At 39.7% G+C, this 23,845-nt stretch overlaps 1 protein-coding gene across 5 annotated transcripts in view; it reads left to right on the forward strand.

Annotated features, from left to right (window-relative positions):
• The first annotated feature begins 1,832 nt into the window (after positions 1-1,832).
• The window catches only part of tnr (tenascin R (restrictin, janusin)), a 220,427-nt gene continuing 198,414 nt past the window's right edge, over positions 1,833-23,845 (forward strand). For 3 of the 5 annotated variants that reach the window (XM_085256075.1, XM_085256079.1, XM_085256077.1), the window contains exon 1: positions 1,833-2,281. The gene's annotated coding sequence lies outside the window, so the exon portion shown is untranslated. Of the gene's footprint in view, positions 2,282-4,329; positions 4,395-23,845 lie in introns of those variants that run through there. The other 2 variants (XM_085256080.1, XM_085256076.1) reach the window with 2 other exon arrangements.

Consider the following 23,845-nt stretch of genomic DNA (forward strand, 5'->3'; position numbering starts at 1 on the left):
TTTGGAAAGCTCATCCGAGCCTTTTCGATGTGGCATCACAAAATTATCACGACCACAACAACCGTGAAAATAGTTGGATCTACACTGCTGCTCAATCACAGCTGCCTGATCAATGTTTTTCATTAGCAATTTAGCAAAGTTGATGGTGGTGGTGTGTCTGTGTGAGTGAAAGACAGAGAGAGCGAGCGACAGATTTTCTGTTATAACCTTCATGTTATGGAGGCACAGTGTGAGCACTCAGGTCGCATCAGAGCATCGGGCGGTATAGTGTGAGAGTACATCGTGACATACGAACTTCTAACCCCTGCGAGTCAATCGTGCAGTTTGAGCAGGAGCTGAATAACGTGACTGAAAAAAATCGCACAGTGTTTGCCCAGCTTTAGGTGTACTGTCATCCGAGACTTGCACCGCAGAGTCGGCGTTTGTTCCCCTGTTGGCCATGCTTCTTGTTGTGGTCATCTGTTGTCTTCCGGTATTTTCTCCGCAAGCGACCTTTCCTCGACCAATGAGATGAGCGGTAATCTGAATTGTCATACTCGAATTGTCATAAGTGTGCTGTCAGCTCATTGGTCACAAAGCAGGAGAGGGGCTGGGAATTATGCTTTCAAACAAAGTGTTAATTTCATAAACATTTATAGACTACTTTTGATTCTCACTGTATTACGGGACAAAGTGCGTCCCTTATTAGCTCAATACGGGACGTGTACTTTTGTTTCGAAATACGGGACGATTCCGTATTTTAAGGGACGGTTGGCAACCCTATATGTCACCGTTTCCCTCATTCTCACGCTCGCTTTGAACTTCAGGTCATCTTGACCAGATGTCTAAATGCTTTGAGTGTCTTCCCTGTGATTGGCTTATTATATATTCTCATTAACAATAAGTTGACCACGTCTACCTATTGGAGTGACCAGTAAATGTGTACGTCTCGTGACCTTGCAAGGTGTTTATTTGGATTTGTTTTTGATTTTGGAGTTTCATTGAGAAAGATCAGTGTTTTGATTTGGTGTGTAAATCTAATTATTGTGCTTTAAATTTAAAGTTAATTGTATGAAAAAATAGAATTTTGTTGTATTGTTTCATTTCTTTGTTTTATCTGAGTGTCTTTGCAATATTGCTTTTTACCAGTCACGTGGTTTTCCAATTGTCCTGTCCCGTGCTTCTGGTCATCAAATAGTTTTCTTCTTCATTTTTAGTGAGTGAAACTTACAATCACACATGATAAAACCGTTTTTTGTTTTATAAGAATGTATGCTAAGATGTATTTTCATCTTTTATTCATAGAAAGCCTGCACTGTTTAACAAAAATTTGGCAAAAATGTTAACTTTTAATTAATTGCAATTGATTGTAATTTTTTTAGTTCTCTCTCTCTATATATATAATTTTATGTTTTAACTTTTTTCAATGTTAAAATTTTCTACTTTTCCATTGCTGTAAGCTTGCCATCATTGTGTTGGTAGCTATTGACTGGACAGGATGACCTTCACCTTGAGCTTTGGCGAAATGTCTTTTAAGCATTTGCTCGCATTTAGAAATGAAGCAATTGATTCATTGAAAAAATAATGAAAATAACCTTTAGCTGAAACCCATATCAGCTGAATTGTGACATTTCACTTTGTTCCCCATTCTGCTTTATTTATTTATTATTCAGCTTCAATTTCTCTTTGAGTAAAAAAAAGAATTAATTAAATAAAATAAATAATTCTGACTTTCTGAGCAGCATAAAGAGAAGTCAGCCACTAGAGGCTGCACTAGCTAAGACACAGATACAAGGATCAATAGTAAGAGAGAGAGAGGCACAGGAGTCAGTGGAGAAACAGTAAAAAAAAAAAAAAGAGAGAGATGGTGGTAGCATGCAGTTCAGCTCAGCAAGAAAGAGTGACAGAGTGAGGAGATAGCGGGGGTGAGCATCGCAGCAACTGACAACCTGAGAGAGAGAGAGAGTCTTAGCTTACTAAAGAGAGAGAGGGAGAGAGAGGAGTACCACGTTGCCCGTCCTCATATTTCCCTCTGCAGCTGTGTGAAGCAGAGTGAGCAGTGGAGAGGAGCGAGCACATCTGAGTCTCGTGGAAACAGCGGGACCCGCGTACCACTTGGCTGAGAGATCGATGCACTTACGCCGAGCCACACAGAGGGGGTGAGCCGCCCGCAGGACATCCGTGCACTACCAGAGAGGGAGCGAGAGAGTAGCCAAAGGGACGGAGAGAGTGAAGAGAGCAAGAGGGGAGAAGATTACCCAGGGCCAATTTGAAAGCTTTCGGCTTGTCACTCAGAGCAAGGGTGAGTTAACTTGTGCTTGTGTGGAGTGGCAGTACATGTTCTGCAGGTACATTGTGCTTGTGACAAGTGTGTGTGTGTGTGTGTCAGTCCTATATCTTCACCAATGCACAGAGTTTCTGCTGTCCTGTTTCTTTTACCCCCCTCTATTTTAGCAAAGTGCATCACTTGCCAGAGCATGTGACTTACAGTCTTCTAGGCAGGTGATTAGCTCTGGAACCTCATTATCAATCAAGCCGTTATCACGCAGAGCAGAGAGGAAGACTACAATAGGTTCTTAACGACCCCCCTCTCGCCGGTTTGTGCGTTGCATGAATGCGTGCGTGTGTAGTCGAAGTGCATCTCGGTGTGCTGTTGAATCCGTTTATCCTACCAGGCAAAGGTGTGCGCCTGAATAGCAGCCACGTGAGCCGTTTAATACGGGTTATTATAAAAGCTTGCTTTGAGAAAATTAATTAGAGAGCCTGATGCCGTTCAGTGTAATTTGTCACGTCTGTCAGGAAAAACTGCCGGTTTGTTCATTTATCACGTCAGTTATGGAAAAAGAAAGCCCCCCCCCAAAAAAGCAGATTTTTTTGGTGAAATTTCTTGATGATCTTTTAGGAAATTACTTTCAAACAACAAACAAACTTAATTAACATGAATAAGGGTTAATCTAAAAAATAAAAAAAGACATCTAATAAATTTGAGCTGTGCTGTAATCATATTGCAATATTTTTAAAACTTGGTGAGGTAAATCCTGTTTTCCCAAGCCTGTCATATGCCTGTAGCACTGTGCCTTCTTGTGGACTGCTGCTTTCTTAGGTTAATTAACTGTCTTTCCAGTTCAGATAATTCAGTGACTTCAAGCTGCACTGACTTATTATTAGACATGGTGACATTTAGAAAATTGGTCTATATATGCACCACCTCTCTCTGCGTTCTCATGTTATACCTGCCTTGTAAATACCACGCCATGCTCGATCTATCCCGTCATCCATCTGCCAGCGTCTCCGTTCCGCTTTGAGTCCCCGTTCCTCTCCCGTTCCCATTCCGCCTCTTCCTCACTGCTATACGGTGAAGGTTATTGCCATATATTGAGTCGGTTTAATTTGTCAAAGTCGTCCAGACATATTGTCCACGGTCGGAACGGGAGGAGAGGTTGGGCGGTTCAATTGACACGATATTGTACGGAACTTGACAAGAGAGTGACAGAAAAAAAGAAAGGCAGGTGCAGTTAGAAGAAGGTGGAGAGAAATGTGCTGGTTAGGTTTTCTTGTCGACACAAAAGCTGAGCAGTTCATTTCTGAGGTTTTCTTTTTTTTTCTGTGTGTGTAGGCTGCGAATGGCGAGGCTGGAGGTTATCTGTCTTTGGATTCATCATTTCTCGCACTGAGCTTTGCTTTCCTTCTCTCCCATGTGGGTCCAGTGTCATTAAGCTGAGACACCAAATCTGAGAGATCACTTTCTCTCTCCCTCTCTCTCCCACCCTCTTCTCTTTGGACTTTTGCAATCTATAACAGTGGATTTAGAGGATTTCACTAGGGCACTCATTACAGCTAGAGTTATATCTGCCAGATTAATGGAGACGCAATAGCTGAAGTACAAATGCAGAAGTGCACAAATGGTTTCCACATTTGGTTTTTTTTGCATTTGCCGAGAGTCTGTTTCCGTGTCTAGAGGTCCAATTTCAAATGCAAATTGTTTCCATAAATTGCTTAAGAAGCAGGTGGTATTTGTTAAATTTTTCTCTCACGTTCCCTCTGTGTTGGGATTATGTTCACAATCTTCCTTTCTCTGTTTCCAGATCATTCACATTTATTCGAGTGCCAATGGGCAGCCGAACAAGATTGCAATTGTCTGTGTGCTAATTAATAATTTACATAATACTTCATTCTGGGAGAATTTTATTTTCCTCTGCGCCAGCGTTAATTGTGTTAGCTAAGCTACCGTCATTACTTATCATTAGGAAGACAGTTAAATGTGCACATATCCAGCTCTCATTATCGGGTGAATCATCCATCAGAAGCCACACAGATTTAAACACAGTAGCAGGAAAGAAACCGCACAACGGGGACACAAATCTTTAACCATTTGTTCTTCTGTTAGTTGGAGTTCAAGTGCCTACATCATTCGCGTAAGTAGTTTCTCTTCTTGTTTGGTAATTAGATTAGTGTTATTGTGGTTTAGAAACAAGCACCTTAACATGAACACAGTTCTTCTCATTGTCAAGTTTTGCACGTTTGCATGACTATTTTTACATCACACACTTTGTAAAAGCTTAAGAGAAATCTCTGTGGAAATAAAGAATTTCCTTTCCTTTCACCCGTGGTTCATCATTCAAGGAATCACCTCAGTGGCCTCCTGCACTATCATCTAAGTCTGTGTGATGAATCCCGAATGGAGGGCTCTGATTTATGTTTCCAAGGTGGAGGAGTCAGCAGAAGACTACAATTCTTCCTTTCTTTTGCTTTTCTTCACTTACCATTAACCTCATGGGATGATTTTGGCTAAGTGACACCCAAATAAACCGACGCATGCAGTTGAGGGATGTGGATCTCGTACCAAATTGTCATGCCAGAATTATTCTGTACATTGATGTGCTAGATTTGATTGGTGTGAATATTTCAGAAACTGCTGATCAGTTCTCCATCCATCCATCCATCCATCCATCGGTGGTTAGCACTGTTGCCGCACAGCAAGAAGGTCCTGAGTTCAATTCCACCATCAGGCCGGGGTCTTTCTGTGTGGAGTTTGCATGTTCTCCCCGTGTTTGCGTGGGTTCTCTCCGGGTACTCCGGCTTCCTCCCACCGTCCAAAGACATGCAGCTTGTGGGGATAGGTTAATTGGATAATCCAAATTGCCACTAGGTGTGAATGTGCGAGTGAATGTGAGTGTGAATGGTTGTCTGTCTCTATGTGTTAGCCCTGCGACAGACTGGCGACCTGTCCAGAGTGTACCCCGCCTCTCGCCCTATGACAGCTGGGATAGGCTCCAGCGCCCCCCGCGACCCTGAAAAGGATAAGCGGAAGCGAATGGATGGATGGATGGAATATTTCAGAAACTGCTGATCAGTTCTCTGGATGAAAATGTCTTGCTAATGCCAGAGGTCATAGGTCAGAGACTGCTTTTCAGAGTCACTCATCGCAAAAACAGTTTGCAGAAGAGCATCTCTGAACATGCAGCCTACAAATCTGACGCAACTGTGTGATGCTGTCAGGTCAACATGAACCAAAATCTCTGAATCAGTGTGTCAGTCATCAGTGGCATGAAAAATTAAGGCGGTTCTGAAGGCAAAAGGAGGGCCCACTCAGTACTAGCTACGTCAGTTTTTAATTTTACCACTCAAACATTGCACCGCATTTTGTCAGCTTCATTACCTCATGGTTGAATATTGTGCAGCTGCCATGTTGTTATGGGGCATCCACATCTCCTAATACATGTTTATACAGGCAGGCGGTCTGCCCATTATTATGATTTATTATTATTCCTGATTTCCCATTTCGTTCTAATGAAAATTTTTTGATGCGCTTGTACATAATAGTCCACCCAGCCTCTGCTTTAAACCAGTGCCAGACATGTACCTGTCTGTCTGCATCAGTCTCCCCCGCACCACCACCACACACAAACACACTCAGTGCTTGTGTGCGCGTGCTCAGTTTCGAGGTTGTGTCCAACAGAGTTGATAGCAGGGAGTTGTCTTCATTGTTAGATAAATATTAGCAAAATAATCGATGACAAAAGACATTAAGAATGCCATTGATTGCAGAGAAATGGGACAACTCATTAGACGGATTACTTGGGAAAACACAGCTGACAGCAACTTCACAGTTGCGCCGTAAGCATGAAAAAGTCCACTGAAAATGCTGAATATTCAATACGGAGACACTTGTGGGCTTTGTAGTCCTGATTTCTTGGTGGGTGGTGTTGTCCAGACTACAGACACTATGTGCTGTGAAAGACAAGCTGGCTACAGTTTGTCTGAACAACCCTCTTTATTTAAGAACAACGCAGCAGGACAGCATTTTTACCCCACTCCCTGCAGCACCTGTCACACTCACATCTGTCCCTCTGTTATCAGCGGCAGGTAGACACTTACCGATAAGTAGGCTGTAAAAGTGCTGTAAAAGTGCTGTAATTAATAATTTTATGATTATTTATAAGATAAATTGTATATAATGTTGCATAACTTGATAAGCAAGATAGATTTCTATCAAGTTTTGTAATGAAAATAACCAAGAATATAATGGATATGATAATTAACTCCTTAATAGATTGACAAATGAATGCAACATCTTTGTTTACATTGCATAAACCTTTCCAACATCTATAAGTTAACCCTTATTTATTTGTTTTGTTTTTTTCAGTATTAATAGATGTTTACAGACTGTTGGGTGCCGTGTCCTCCAGCTCTGTTCTAGTGGTGTAACCTTATGGAGAACAATAGTGTAAGTGCTCACGAAGGCAGTGCAAATATGCTGTTTTTGTAAAACCCTTTAAAAACAAGGTCAGTTAGCATAATGATGTTAAATTAAATAGTACGTATTGAGTTTTTTGGCCCTGGTCCAGATCTGGAGTCTTTTGATATGGAGTCCAATCTGATTCATTGCAATCGTGTTTGTTTCTTTTTCCCTCATAAAGGCTGTCTGGATGAACACAGTCAATGACTTCATTGGATTTCACCACACAGAGCAAAGTTTCATTTGATTACACAAGGCTAATTAGCTGATATGCTACCAGTGATGTTCATCAGGATAACTGGTGAAATCATTGGCTACAAATACAGTGATGTGAAAAATAAAGTACACCTGCCTGGTGTTCTGAGGTTTTATGTGTGAGGATATAAAAAAAAATCATCTGGTCATTAGCAGGTTCTAAAATTAGCTAAATAAAACCTCTTATGAATGACAACACATGACATAGCACAACATCATTATTTATGATTATTTAAAAACTTAACCAAAGAGCAGTGTGAAATACTAAGTACACCTTACGATGTAGTAGCTTGTAGAATTAAACGTAGCAGCACTAACTTGTTGAAGCAGTTGTTTTGTCTATGATTTTATCTCTCACAACGTTGCGGAGGAGTTTTCACCCACTCTTCTTAACAATGTTGCTTCAGTTCAGTGAAGTTTGTGGGCATTCGTTTATCAGCGGCTCTCTTAAGGTCTCGCTACAGCATTTCAGCCAGATTGAGGTCTGGAGCATCTTTTCCTTTTTCAGCCATTCTGTTGTCGATTTGCTGCTGTGCTTGGGTTCATTGTCCTGTTGCATGACCCGGTTTGGGCCAAGCTTTAGCTGTTAGACAGATGGCCTCACATTTGACTCTACAATACTTTGGTATTCACAGGAGTTTACGGTCGCCTCGATGACTTTCTAGTGTCCAGGTCCTGTAAATGCTCAAATCATGACCCCTCCACTGCAATACTTGACTGTTGGTGCAAACTGCACAAATATGCCATGTTGTGTTTTTGCCATGTGGTGGTGTGCATCATAAGCAGATATCTCCACTTCAGTCTTGTCCGTCCAAAGGACATCGTTCCAGAAGCCTTGGGGTTTGTTCAGATGCAGCTCAGCACACGTCATGCTGCCATGTTCTTTTTAGAGAGATTCTGGCAACCCTTCCAAACAAAGCGTACTTGTTTAGCTTTTTTCTAATTGTACTCTCATGAACTTTGATATTTAACATGCTAAATGTAGAGTCTGAGATGTGGCTTGTTAGTTTTTAGCAGTTTCTCCGAGCATTACGCGGTCTGACCTTGGGTTGAATTTGTTGAAACGTCCACTCCTGAGAAGATTGTGTCAATGTGTTAACACCCACCGAATGCTGCAGACCAGCAAACTGTCCAAATATCTGCTCTTATAGAGGTTTTCACACATGCTGACGATCAGTTATTTGATTAACAAGTTTTTGGCTGCGACTTACCCTCTTAATTCCCATGGAAGCAGTAAAGGTGTACTTGTTTTTTCACCATAGCTGCGAATAGTAGCTCCTGCGTTTTGGCTCAGTTTTTGTTAAATAAATAATGACATGGTATATTATGTCCTGCGTTGTAGATCATCTTTGCCTGTATTTATCTAGTTCTAAGCCCTGCTAAGGATATGTTTTGTTTTTTTTAATTGATTAATACAACACAACATTTTTTAAACTGCAAGAAGCTGCTACATGAATGTTGTGTGCAGACTGGAATACAATTAGAGAAGAGATAAAAAAAACACATTTGTTACCGATCAATTGTGCTTATGTATTTTGTCAATCTAACAACCCAGCTCTTTTATTTCAGCGATTCAGAAACATTCACATACTCCTGTGTTCCATGACAGTGCTTTTCATCATGCAATAATGAAAACGGGTTTGCCAGCACAGTTTCTTGGTTTTCCAGAAGCATCTTCAAACTGCTGTTCATTTCATTTTGCTGAGATTTAATTGATTTGCTTAAGGCTGCACAACCCTATCTGGGAATATTTTGTAGTCAAAACGTATCTTTACTCTGTACTAACGAAGGCTGAGGCTGTTTAAGTAAACGCTGGAGACCAATCCAACAGTGAGCATCACATCTCTACACTGTTGATTTCTCAACCACAAAGCACTTTATTAACAGAGAACGGATGAATGTGCCAATTATGCTAATCTTATCAAGACACTTGTCTGTTTGACTGCCTCGAGTCTCAAACAGCAGAGTCTGTGAGCATTCTCAAGGAAAAAATAATAGACCGAAGGGCCGACGAAACCGAAACTTTGAGGTTTTTCTGCGAGATGTTCAAATTTCACATACTCTAAACAGTATGCAGAGGTTAGATTTTGTACGAAGGCATCTCTTTCCTTTATTTGGAACCATTGAGGAACTATTTTTAAACCCAGGAATGTAGCCAATCAATAGACTGTGCTGTAAATGTGGTCAGAAGTGCTTAAAAACTGTATATCACATATGATTTACGGGGCAGGACGTAACTTTGATTGGTTTTTGAGCTTGAGCGTTGTGTGCGGCTTCAGTTTTACAGTGTGTTAAACAGCAATTGAAGAGATGGAAAACGACAAAGCTGATAGGATCATAAAATGTGTGGAGGAATGTGAACTGCCCACTTGAAATAATGTGCGTAAGATATGAGAGCTTTACACCGGAGCCCTTTTTTCCTCGCCTTTCCGTCCCGAACCTGTGAGGCAAATTTCCCAAATGGGATGACACAGCTGAACTGATAAGCCTCTGATTTATATTGTATCATGGAGTGCTGTATGGACATTATCACCTCAATCTGCGAAATAGCGGGGCGAAAATGGCTTCTTTTGCCACTGTGCTTTAAATCCAAACAGTTCAGAGTTCAGCTGAGTGCACTTGTTGGGTAAGTATCGCTGTTTTCAGGATCTGTGGCATGTGGTGTTACATTATGAAGTACCTTCCGTAGCCAGCATGTGTTATATATTTTTTACAAGTGCCTGCCTTATGAATCTTGTGGGGATATGCTTGAGAGGTTTTATTTTTATCCTCGTTCTTGCAGTCCTCCCCAGCGTTTGGAGTAGCTGGGCAGGCCACGTTAATGATCCTCATTAGCCAAGGAGCTTGAATCCAAACTGGAATTCTTCCACTTCAATTGCTACTTAACATTTGGTGTTCTTCTCTCTCTACTGTCTGTCTTTCTCACTATCTCTCCCTTTCTGTCATGATCCTGGGTCGTTGACCCAGTGTTTTGTGTTTCTTTTTGGGTTCATCTTGTGTTTGGTGTTTATTCTGATTCTGTATTAATTCTTTGGGTTGGTTGTCGTGTTTATTATCCCTACCTGTGTCTCCCCTCTGTGCTCCGTTCAGGTCCCTGTGTTTTTGTTGCTAAACAGTCTGGGTGTTTCCGGTTTTACTTTGTAGGTCTGCCTCTCATCATGTCCATTAGTATCAGCTGTGTCCACCCCTGCATGTCATCTCCTCATTACCTAGTGTGTATTTATAGTGTGTGTTGGCTTCTGTTCATTGTCGGATCGTCTGTGTTTCTCGGTGTAACTACGTCTCTCTGCATTCTCCGCTCCCCGTTTCATGCTTAGGTTTGTTATTTAGTTTTCCCAGTCTAGGTTTTTTCCAGTCATTCGTCTTGTCTCACTACCTGTTCAGTCGCTCCACTTCTGCAAATAAAACTTCATTCTCATCACCAGTCAACTGCCTGCATTTTGGGTTCTTTTCCTCCTACACCACACGGCTCACGCCGGCAGCCGTGACACTTTCTCTCTCCGTCTGACTTTGCTTCTTCACTTCCCCCTCTTTCTGCAGCAGCATCGTTTCTTTTCCTCCCTCATTGTCTCGTTCTGTCTCTCTCGCTCTCCTCCTTTTCCCACTTCGCTGTCTGCACTGGGAAATAATCCATAAAGGTCTTCCATCTCTTTCAACCTCTTCTTCAAACGTATTTTTTCAAGATATTTACTGCACGGTGCAATTCCCTGGATGCAGGTGTGTTCCTGTGTGCTGATGCTGTAGCTGCTGTGAGTGATCATGTATGAGCACATAGCTGAAAAAAAGGGAAGTGTTCCAAATGACCTCTGATACTAGTTGCTTTTTCTCCCCTACTGTGAAGTAAAAAGCTTAAAGTTCAGGCGTGAGCCCCCTCCAGGCAGCCTGTGAAGGATGTTCGGATATATAAACATATCGGCTCAAGAGACACCTTTAGCTAAAGGGTAAATATGCTCTGGCTCTGTTTATACAACAGCTGTGCTGTGGTGAGAGGCAAACTTTTGATGCTGCTGTTTGATATCTGCACTCGTACCGTCCAAGCTTCCATACGGCACCATTTTGATACTTATTTAAATGTGCTGCCTTAATATAACCTTTATTTAGGAAGGAAAGTCACGCTGATCACCGGGGGGGGAATAAATGTCCCCTAAAATGTGCCCTGAATGCATGAATTCTGATTCTGGTTCCGCTGTGTTGAATGAGCAATTTTGGAGAATTTGATAGAGGCAAAAATAAGGTTAAATACTAAAAATTCTGCAGAAGTTAGCTATGTTGCCTCAGCTGTGAAGCATGCAGATCTCTTCAAATGTGACATTAAGCCTTTTTGGAACATGTGTACTTTACACGGTGCTCAAAACCGCTCAGCTGGTACAGTAGTATTGCAGTGAAGATCATAAAACTTCGACATCGAAAGAAAAATCCTCTCATCTAGTATTCATTACTTGGGCAACTATATGACATGATCAGACTATGAATTAGTATTAGAGTTCTGATAATAGCCTTAATGAATATTTAAATTGATTTTAAATGAGATGGTTCATACTGCATGCTGTCTTCTCTCCTTGTAATTAACCTGTCAAATTGATAGCCTAAAAACAAAGTCTTCTAATAAGCTGTAAACTTGGCTCAGAAAAGATATGTCTTCCTTATATTTCGGTTGGACGATAGCCTGGTATTTTTATTTTCAGTATGTTTGGAAGAGGCAAACTCTGGAGTGAGTAAAGATGTCTTTTTGATGTTTGAAGTACATCATCCAGTGTGTCGGTTTGGAGTAAGAAACGAGAGCGTAGCGTGGAAAGCCTTGCAGCCAGTGCTGTTTTTAAATCTGTTGAGGCAAGTCCAGCTCAAGTTTATAAAGTCATTTGAGACATGTCCAAGTCAAGCAAAGCCAAGTTTTCATAAGCATAATGGAAATCTGCTGCAACTTTGAATATTTTCCTTTCAAAGTTGCGAAGATAGTTAATTGCATTTGAACCTGTTTCCAAATGGGATGTGGTGTAAGACGCGAGAATGCAATGATTTGCATTTCATTTAACACTTGTATTCAACTGAAAATAATGTAAAAAAAGATGTTAAGAAGAGTTTTTAAAAATTAAAACAAAATTTGAACAGGTATGTGTGTGCATCTCTTCTTTTAGGATAAATCTAAACATTTGGGAGCTGAAGAGACCAGTTGCCGTAGCCAGTTTTTGCTAGATTTAGTCATAGCGCTTCTAATGTTTAACACTGGACAAAGGCTAATTTATCAGCTGATATTAGCTATGCGCAATCTGTTGGTATCTGCATTTGTAAGTGCTGATAAATACGGGAGAAACACCGTTCAACCAGTAAGTCCAAGAAAGAGTTAGGCAGAGCATAAATTGGTAATCCACGACTTCTTGTGACAATAAATCAAGATTCTTTTTAAATTTCATAGGCACAGATTATCTTAGTAAGAATTCCTAAATAACTGCACATAACAAAGGTTAGTTAGTCTGTTTATGTTTTGAGTGTCAAAAAGAGAAAAAACTACCTGGTATATCAGACTTTTAAATACCCAAACACTGGTATTAGTCTTAAAAATCCAGTTAGTCAGACTTAATATAGCATCATGGGCGCTGGCTTTAGAACTGTGGTCTGAGGAGAACACAATATTCATGATTTCCAGAAAAAACAAAAATACAGTTTGAATTTGTCAAAGAAGAGGACAATTTCACTCTCGACCTCCGCCTGTACACTGTTATCAGCCTGGCTTTTTAGGAATTTTTTGGGGTTTTAGTCGTGATACTTGAAGGTCTGACCATCCGAGAATGTAAAGCGCCCAGAGATCAATCCTGGTTATGAATTGCACGATCGAGTTTTAACTGGAATGTGTGGCTCCAGCGGTGAAATGCGTTCAATGACAAATGGTCTTTAGAGATCCTGAGCCGGTGCTGTGATTTCCACCACATAATTGGGACTGTTTTTAATCCAGTGTCACCCTACGGCTAGAAGATAATGACCGTTCAGGATTTTTAGCTGCCTCTCTTGGGTGCAGACACGTCTTTGGATTCTCTGAATATTTTTGGTGATATTTTGTACCAGATGGAAAAAAGATGAAATTCCTAAATATTTCTGTTATTCTTAGAAATAGTTTATTAACTTGAATTACTTGCCTTCTATCACAGAGTTGTAAATGCCTCACAGTAGCTCCTTCTGAAAGACTCACAGTCATGTTATCAGCGATAGGTCCTTTCGATCTATCCCAGCATTTTTTTTGACACGTGTTGCTAACATCACCTTCAAAATTGAACACAACCAAGTACATTTTGTGCCATTTTCAATTAAAAATACTGTTTAAATGATTTACAAGTCGAATTCCATTTTTCATGGCGTCCCGTCCTTTCAGATGCAGGTTTGGGTTAGTCTGGTAGCTGCTTTCAGAGCCTGACACCTGGATGATAAACAGCATGTGCATGCCAAACAGATTTTTAGTTTTCAGACAGCATCAATTCTTAACCTGCAATGAACTGATGGTGGAAAAGCTCTGCAATGCATACATTACAAAGTCCTTTTAAAATCTACATATTCTTCAGATTTTCATGATCTCAGTGGGAATGCTATTCTGTTTTTCCTGTCAGTACTACAGTGCACGTTGCTTCATTTGCTCCCCTTTTCACACTTACAACTCTTCCACTTTTGTTTTGGTCATAAAACACTCCTTTCTAGGTGAAACTTGTCTTTGTTCCAAGATTTAGCCTAATATGACCGCAAAACAACTTTTTCAATCAAACATGGCTACCACAAGCCAATTAAATCACATCCATACTGCAGTTAATTGCACATGTGATTAAGAACTAAGACAGCTCTTTGTCTTTGTGAACTTTCCATCTGTCTGCCATTTAGCAGAATGGTGTCATTAACGTAATATGTCCTTAGCTCATACGAAAAGCCATTCTCATTCCTAGCACACACTCAGCAATTATACCTGCTCCAGTTCTCCCATTTGCATAGTTTTATAGACTATGCATTCAGATAGATTGGGTTTTCTACTTAATATGCAGCACAGAGCTGTTATGGGTTGGTTTGCACAATGTATACCTAATAATTGGCTCAACTAAGCAAACACTTTTACTTAATATCATAGCACAGGGATACAGATATATTAATCAGTATCTCAGCTGTGTAAAATGAAAACAGTGTACATTTCATCCTTTTTTTAAAAAGACTATAGCGTCTGTTGTCACTGAGGTATGGGTTGCAACAAAGATCATCACTGAATCATCATGAAGAAGCAGCCATTTTTAAAATGCTGTACCACATGTTGGAAAGAGCAGTCAGTATGTTTGGTTCGTTCTTCTGTGTGATGTTCAGTTCATGTGTTTACTAACAGACATGTGTTTAGTGCCAGGATATAAAGAATCGTTTATCAATTCATAAATGAATACCTAAATAGAGTGTATAATGTAGTGCCAAGTATTTTGGTTGACACAAGTAAAATAATCATCTGCTTATGGGATTAGTTTCTCCTTCTGCAGATGACTTGTACTGTGATCAGAGCATAGTGGTACACAAACCAGTCCTCGTTCTTCTGCAGCTTCTGGTTAGTGCAACCCTCCATATCAATGCAAATGCACAGAGTAGAACAATGATGACTCAATCTGACCACATAACGAGAAAGCCACTGGAATAGCACCTGACTGGCGGTGAATGGTCAACTTGCTCGTAAGGAAACATAATGTCTATATGTGGGAAATAATGTTTAGCACCACTGTGGTTTGGGCTTTAATGTTCACCTGGTGTGCTGTCTCATCAATTGAGGCAGATGACCAAGTATTTTCAATGGATTTTTGACAGTAAAGAGATTGATTAATTCTACCTTTGTAAATACTGCAGTAGCTGCTTTTTTTTTGGCTTTTATAATATCAGAGTACTCGTTTGGATGAGAGAATTTCACATTCTTCACTGTAGACTCTACATGTACATGCACCATGACCATGCACCATGTTCTGATGGAAAAAAGTATTCTGATGAGGCAATACTGCCTTTACCCTGCAGACTTTTCATTGATCTATTCCGATCAATATCGTTTTGGAGAGCGATGAGACGCTTCTCAGAATACTTTCATTAGACCTTTCCAAAAACATCAGAGGTGCTATCTGGAAGCCGGGAAGACACCCCGGAGGCTCTGTGGCAAGGTGGAAATCATCCTCATTGTGTAGCTGTTGAAAGATTTTTTGGGATGTTTAAATGGTATTTTGAATGAGAAACAACAGAACAGTTACGGTATTATTCCCTTTGCATTACTTACACTGTTAAATAAGATTAGGACAACTGTTGTAGTTTTTCAGTCAGCTGTTATTGGCAAATTCTAAACTAGATATCTATAAATCTGTGTATATATAATTAAAGTTTTGTTATTTCATTACGACTCCGCCTGAAAAATAAATAAGGGTTTGTTTTTCTTTTTGGATTTTTATGCTCAGGACAAAAAAAGAAGTGGAAAAAAGTGCCTCAGGCCTAAATTGATTTAAATATTTAATTTTTCATATTTATGTGACCACCAATTAATGAGCTTCTTTAATTGCTTGTCACATAATTGCACTTGCATTGAATACCCTGGAAAAATACGTGTATTGGAAAAAAAAGTTACCTTAATAGCTAACTTGTTTAATCAGACTTAAATTTTTGAGCCTCATTGACTTTACAATAGATTTAAATTTCAATAATTTTTGCAGTGCCGCCAATCGGAGACGAAACTTAAAGCTAGCGCGTTACACATTAGAACAACCTTGATGATGGTTCATGAGCCAAACTGATGCTCCAGTTTGCTGTTTTTAATCAAAGTTGGTCCGTGGCACATTTTCTTCACATGCATATGATTATAGCATAAAATCAAAAAGTAGAAAAAAACAAGCTGTTATTTATTTATTTGTTTGCTTGTTTGTTTTTTGGTGGGTTCATTAATTAATGATGATTCTTTTTTGCATTTTCCCAAGTGAATATAAAAGTACCATTAGTAACCACATGCTCAAAAATGTATTATTACAATTTTAAAGACATTTTGAGAAACATGGCTATTTGCTCTGCTGACAAGTATTGTAGATGAGATTAGGATGAGTATTTGTGTTGTGGCAAAACCCACAAATGGTGTTTTTAGTACATTTCATACAGATGTGTCCATTATATGAACCTTGGGTCACTACTTTTATGAAGATGTTTTTCTCTTTTTTGGGATCTTTCCTGTTGTTTTGCATGTGGGTGTGAAGGTTAAACAAACATGATGCTGTGTGGTAATTTGTGGATATTAGAGATGCTGCAACATGTTTTTTGTAACTTCAGGGAGCGTGTTAACTTTCCCCGCCGTGCTTCTTATCTTTATGGTAAACGAAGCTAATTGCCTCAAGGCTTCATCCTCATTATTCATGCTTGTAGGCTTGAAACTGAATTGATCTTCTCACAGAACTCTCTGCAAGAAAGCCAATATGCTTATGTCCCAAAATGTCTAATTATTCTGATAAGCTTTTTAAAGATTAAACCCATAATAGATAGAAACTTCCACATATATATTGTTTATCATCAGTTTGAAGGAGCGTAGGTTTGTGAGTCTCTGCTCAGAGCATCATTTTTGTGTCTCCTCAGGTTGGACTGAGTGCACTTCACTGGAGAACACAGAGTGTTTGGCAGACGAGATAAAAAGTGTGAAGAGACTTCTGTTGTTTGTTTGTTGCTGAACAGCTGCATTGACTTACCTGAAAATTGTTGAATTCACAGATATCTGCGTGTGATGATGCATGGCCAATTAAAACACTTAAATTAAGAGATTTGTAGATTTACGAATTACATGAAGAGTTTATATTGACAAATCACTGTGCTATAGTCCATGTATAATATAAAATGCCATTCTGTCTTACGTGACAAAAATAAAACATTTACAGGTATACAGATTGTGTAAAGCACTGATTCTTAAAGCTTTATAATGTATCTATTCAGATGATTGTGTTTTATTTTTAACAATAGTTTTTTGACACAACAGTATTTACATTTAGAGTTTTATTTACAATAGAAACACCAGCGGCACAGATGGACTTTGCTTTGAGAACCTTGGGAATAAAGGTTAAGAATAAATTCTAAATAATCTAAACAGTTTGTCTTGATAATAAATCAGGACATAATGCTAGGCCTGTTAATTAATTCCTTTTTAAACACTAATCCAAAGGTAAGAATCATTAATCACTACAGTGGTTTTTAGGTCAGAGAGATTTGTGGTGTTTTGGCACCATTTTCACAAAACCAGTGTGTGAGAATAAGTGAGAGCAGAGCCACCACAATGCAGAGGTAGTTTTTCTGCTACCTCTACACCTTTACAACAATTAAAATGTTGTACCCTTAATTATTGTGGTGGTATCCAAACACTAACTGCTAGAAACCAAATGACTTCCTGACAGCCAATGGGTCACACGGCAGTTCGTACTGCTGTGCCGCTGATTAAATTCACCCAATAATTAAGCAGACATCATTGATTCCCTGCAGAGAAACGGAGAAATGGAGTATGTGTGTGTGTGAGAGAGAGACTCTCCATGGGTCCCTGTGCTTCCTGTAGCCCCTGCAGCGGTGGGACAGTCAGATATGCTTAATTTGGGATTTGAGCATAAGTCGATTCCACTTAAACAGACAGTGGTGGTTGGACACATCGATGTTCCATGCACTGTTGACTCTCATCATTTTCCTCCTCTCTGACTTCCTCTGTGTAATTGACAGAGCGATCGAAGGCCACGCGAATGTGTGTCCTAGATTATGACTTTAATGTGAGTCAAATGTGGAGTGTAAGAATGTAAAACTAAACAATTACATTCTACTTTAAGACTGTTGTAAAATACCAAAGGCTTTATAAGTGAGACTTAGTAGAGTTTTTTGTTTGATGTTAACAGGCAAACACAGATAAGAGTAAGGTTAGGGGCTAGTTAATAAATGTAGCGATTCAGGTAGGTCTGGTGAATTCAATAATGCAAATATATGCTCATGTGGGTGCCTTCCTGGGTTTACTGTTGTTGTTTTTCTCTCATCTTTGTGAGAATGTAGGATGCACACCGCTCATTACCAGCAGAGATGCCTGAAAATGAATGCATTATTAATTAGAGTCGGTGGAAAGATAAAGATTTTTGTAAGAACCAAGCAAACACTAACTTCTAACCATTGTTTCTGTAATATGATGCCTGTCCAGTTATTTTCATCAGTTGAAAATAACTGTATGCTAAGTCTTTTACAGTCGTATTAAAAGGAATGTTTTCATAGGTCTCTATGGAGTCCTATGAAGTACACCCTTACTGCGTTCATGGGATTTAAGACAGTAAGTCGCATCCAGCTGCTTCTAATCAAATGCACTTGATTAAGCCTAGCTAAACACCTCTATAAAACAGAAGTTTTGGCACTTTTCTGGTCTGGAGCATTCAGCTGTGAGTTAACACAATGCCAAATCTTCTCAAGAGTGGACGTTCCTGCAGATTCTCCCCAATCAGACCGTGCAAAGCTCAGGGAAGAGCTAAAAAAGAGCTAAATCTCAGCCTCAAATGTCATTTAACATGATAATGTTCAAGTTTCTGACAGTACAAATAGAAAAAGCCATTGAGGCAACTTTGTTGTGATTTGACGCTCTATAAATATAGGGTATGGCTTTCCTGAAAGATTTGCAAGGAGAAAGCATCTTCTCTAAAAAGAACACGGCAGCATGACTTAGGTTTGCAAAGCTGCATCTGAAGAGACCAAAGGACTTTTGGAAAAAATGAGACCAAAAGTTTTTGCATTTTGACTAAACATCTCCATAGAACCATGCTTGGCGACAAACAAACAGCATATCAGTAGAAGCGCCTCAAACAGCTATCAAACATGGTAGTGGAGGGGTGATGATTTGGGTTTGTTTGCAGTCACAGAACCTGTAAACCCTGCAGTCATTGAGTGGACCATGAACTCCTGTGAATACCAGTGTATTGTAGATTCAAATGTGTGGCCTTGTCTCCGACAGTTTAAGCTTGTTCCAAACTGGGTCATGCATTTGAACAATGATTAGAAATACAGCAACAAATCTACAACAGAATGGCTCAAAAAGGAAAAAAATCAGGGATTTGCAAACAGCGAGCATCAGCGAGCAGCACTGTCTGAAGCTCCTCCACAACAATGTGAGAGACTGATAAAGTCATACAGAAAAACCTGCTTCAACAGATTATTGGTGCTAAAGGTGATTCTACAAGATATTAAATCATGAAATATATTATATAGTTTCTCATGCGCTTTTCAATTTGGGCTAGTTTTTGTTAAATAAATGTCAAAGTCCAGATCTCAACCTGACTGAAGTGCTGTGGTGGGACGTTCAGATCTATGCAAAAACGAATGTCCTCAAACCTCAATGAACAGAAGCCACGCCCGCAATGATGTGAGAGACTGAAGTGATATAGAAAACAATTACTTCAAGGTATTACTGCTAAAATGGATTCTACAAGCTATTGAATCGTAGGATTTACTTGCATAGAATTCTTTGAAAACTTTCTTTTTCACATGAGTATTACTCTACGCAAACAAGGTTAAGCATGTTTTGCGGCACTCGTGGAGGTATAGCCCTGTGCAGCTTTCTTTTCATGCTGGAAGTGGGAAAAATCTCCCTGCTCCTTTTCCTCGACCTCACCGCCTCTCATCAGCAACAAAATTTGTCTGCACAGAAGAAGCAGTGGGAGCTACACCTACGCAGCTCCGTTGTTCTGTCTCTGTCACACTGTATGCAGCAAGGCAGGTGAATAGTTGTATGTTATGTAAGAATTAATCGTTAAATCTCCACCAGGGTAATGGAGCTGACAGGTTTAACAACTTTCCCAGCAAAAAGCCTGACTAATGATGATGTTTTTACTCCAGCTGTGATAGCAACATTTTGAATTTGACGCATTTTGAAAAGACTTTGACATAGCAGCAGCAGAGGGATAGTAATAGCCAGACTGAAACTTATAGTTGTGTGAATTCAGACGCTCAGTGTTTCCTGGATGATGTCATTAAACTTAAACTAAGAATTAGGAATCCTAGCTTTTCCAGCAGTAAACCTTTCAAAGACAGACAGTCTTTTCTGGATCAGTCTCACCACCAAAACTCTAAAACTACCTTTTATCTGTACAAAACACTATCCCGAACTCCCTTACCCAAACAGCTAGTCAAATACCCTGTTGGCCTTGATAGCAGAAAATCATTGTAGACTTCTACTATCTGACCTTGAGCAATTTAACAGCAGTGTTGCTGTAAGTTTTTTTTTTAACCTTTCTCGACTGTCATGGATTATTACGATTGAATTATGAACTTACTGAGGAAGCTTGAGACTGTGCGGTACTGTATGGTAGTATTTAGTATTTATTTATTTATTGTCATTGTCAAGAACAATGAAATTGCGTTTGGGGCTTCCATACAACCCAAAAAAAAGAAGAAAATAATAAATACCCCTTAAAACCCAAGTGTACATATTTAACCCAGTGTGACTCCAATGCAATAAGACAATCCTTAGCAATAATGTTCGTAGAAATTCAGACAAAGACCTGAGAAACATGACAAAATACAACAATGCAACCCATTCAATATTATTGTACTGTGAGATATGATATCAGATATGATAGTTATCTATTTAAGAAAGAGGGGGGGGGGGGGCAGGAGGGGGAAGAGAATAAAGATACGATGCACCAATGCAGACCAGTTCATTGCTATTAAGAAGTTGGATATGGTTATTGTCCGTGAGAGGGGGGCAGAGAGTTCAGGAGCCTCACAGCCTGTGGATACAGGCTGTTGGCCAGTCTGGATGTTCTGGCCTGTATAGACCTGTACCTTCTCCCTGAGGGCAGCAGATGGAAAAGGTGGCGCGCAGGGTGATGTTGGTACCGTTAAATGGTTGCATCTCAGGAGAATTGGAGGGAGTCAGTTAGCTGCTAATGTTAAAGCTAAGACTAGCCTACTCAGGTTTTTACACATGTGACTGAATCACATCGAGTTTTCCTGTGCATTCTTTTAACTCTCATATACATTTGTCCTTTGAAGAGATTTTTTTTTTTAATCAAATTAACGTGGTTAGCTACCCTCACTGAATAACGCCTTTGCCATCATTTGAAGGACTAAATCCTTTTCACTCTGTGACTCTTTTTATTGTGTGGGAACTATGTTGAGGTTATGTTGCTCAAAAGAAGCAGTCCTTTATGAAACCGTATGGCAACAAATGAAAATACTGTCATAAAGTTCTTCTTAAAAAATAATAATGTATTGACTGACTTTGCTTGAAAGCAAAGATACATCTCTGTGGAAGTTTAGTGTCTCTTATAGGGAGATGATTAGAAAATCCTTATCCGTATTCTTGTTGACTACAAGTGATAAGTGTGAGTATCACACACAGAGCTCATGTGGAGTCTTGTTGAAATGCTTTGGCTCAAAATCTTCAGAGATCCAGCCTTGAGGGTTACGACTGACATACTTAGCTGTGTTCAGCGTCACATCCATTCAGATATTCATCAAATAAAGACATCTTCCTGAACATGTCAGGAAGACTTTTTGGTAAGAAATAAAAGCTTTCGAGCACAATGGCAAAGTATCTGAATGTGTATTTATTTAACCAAACAGAAGGAAAAACCCTGATGGGCCTCTTGCATGTCATTCGTTGTCTTACTCACCTATTACTGTTGTACTAACATATGTTTCAGACCAAAAAAAGAAAAAATAGCAATAATTTAGCTTTCAATGGTGCTCTTCTCTTTGCGCTGCCTTTTCTGTAAAGACCATTGATTGGTTGGATGGATTTTAGGGGCACTCTTTTGTGTTTGCACAGTTTTGGTTTTTTTTTCCAACTAGGCTGAAAGACTCTGGCAATGTTAATATTTCTCATTACAAAGACTGTCCACCCAGAGAGAGCACACACAATGAAGTATTCTTTTCTCACTCTCCCTGTCCGCCTGTCTGTCTCTCACATTTCCGCATTTTTTTTCTCCTTCTTTCTTTTTGTGACACATTGCAGTTGGTTTTTCAAGGCCTTTTATCTGGCCGGTGAAAAAATTGGCAAAAAACCATCTTTCTAATCAAGCTCGCTGGACACAGATCAGAAGGGCTCATTGAAAAATCTTTCAGTGGTTTGTTACGGTTTGGAGGAAAACCAACAAATTTTAATATAATAAAAAAAAACCTGTATCACAAGCGGCCCTGTGTCATTATAATTCCATTATTTACTGTTTAAGGTTTTGTGTTTTCTATTTCTATTCTTCCTTTGAGACTGTTCAACCAGTTTTCTGTTATACGTGAAGAAACTGACCTATTGCTGCGAGTCACAGATCAATAAAAGGTCCTCCAGCTCTAATGGAAAAGCATTCCAGTTATCCTGGTCTGCTTGAAAAAGATCATTAATGTTGTATTCAGTAATACTAAAAAATAAATACTCATCTCTGTGCTACTCCTTCAGGCTCCATTAGCTTTGGTGCCATAAGACTTACAGATATCTGGGATTGCTCTGTCACTGCCCATTTGTGGTTTAGACCAATTAACACTTGTTGGGGAACTTTAGTTCCCTCCTAACAAGTTGTCATCAACTTGGGTATTCCTACCTTTTCTTTCATTGCTTCTGCTCTATGCTCTACATTCCTCTTCTACATGGTTACTCCCGCATACGTGAGCCTGGTGATATGCAATAGCGAGGGAAACACTTTGGTGTCAGTGTAGAAGTGCTTTAAACGAGCATTGTTTTAAATCACTGGCAGGTTACAACTCCTCTGGTTGCAGAATTGTCAGTTTGTATAAAGGTATATGAGACACTGACCCTACTTCTTGCTTAAAATTTGGCCTCAGTCACTAGTTTCACATCGTTTTAATACACAGTGATGCTCGTTTGATGAACTGGTGAGGCAAGTGGCTCCCATCACAGCGTGCCCTGGTTTTAAATCCGCTGGCTGTCTCCCTGTGCTTGCGTGGGTACTCTTCAGGTACTTTGGCTTCCTCCCACATGATGAGCACATTTGGTTTGTCTTTATGTGTTAGCCCTGTGATAGACTGTCAACCTGTTCAGGGTGAATGCAGCCTCTTGCTAGGCTTAAACCCCAGTTGTGACCCTGAATTGGATATGTGGAAGAAGATGGATGGATGGTCACCACCACATGGACATGCGGTGTCCAAAGACTCAGAAACCTTTGCTTGTGACATCTTATCATAATAATGAGATCAATACTTCAAAATAGGAATTCACAAACCAGTTGATGATGGCTCTCTCAAGCTTTCCTCTGGCTGTGAAGGTAGCAGGCTCTCTGAATGTAACCTCGTTTGAAATACTAAATTTGTATACGTTTCTTCCTCTGAAAAATTGCTATTAGTGCTGTTACAATCATTCCTCCCTTTCCTTCTAGGCCATTTTCAGATTCTGCTAAAGCTATGAGAGTGAAGTAAATCCAAATCATCCAGAGGCATTAAAAAAATACCACAATTTGCAAGTGAAATTCAGAGACATTCCTCGTCAAAGCGGTCCTCATTATTGCTGCAAGCTTTATCTTTAACCTTAAACACGAGCAAAAAACTGTGATAATTACTTTCTGTAAGATCATTTTTTTCCCCAGCTTCTCTACCTTCTTTCAGTAAAAACATTTGTCCTTGATCGCTTGTAGGTGAAATGAAAAGTAGTGAGAAGTGCTGCAAAATAATTTATGCCGCACATTTTTACCGATGTTAGAAGGTGGCTGTCAGCTTCGTGAAAGAGATCAATGTTCCTTATTCTTTTCTTCTCTGGGGACCACAAAGTTCAAGGTTTACATAATGGTGTAACCACACCAGCCCTGATCCCGTGCTGAGGAGCCTCGCTTCAGAGCGCGGTGTCGCTCGGTCTTTGTTGTACGTGAAGTTATGAGCGCATCAAACCGACAAAAAAACCCA

The sequence above is a fragment of the Mchenga conophoros genome, linkage group LG18, assembly GCF_057382185.1.
Source record: "Mchenga conophoros isolate Kocher_MC1m ecotype Shallow Benthic linkage group LG18, M_conophoros_male_GT1.1, whole genome shotgun sequence".
Lineage (NCBI taxonomy): Eukaryota > Metazoa > Chordata > Actinopteri > Cichliformes > Cichlidae > Mchenga > Mchenga conophoros.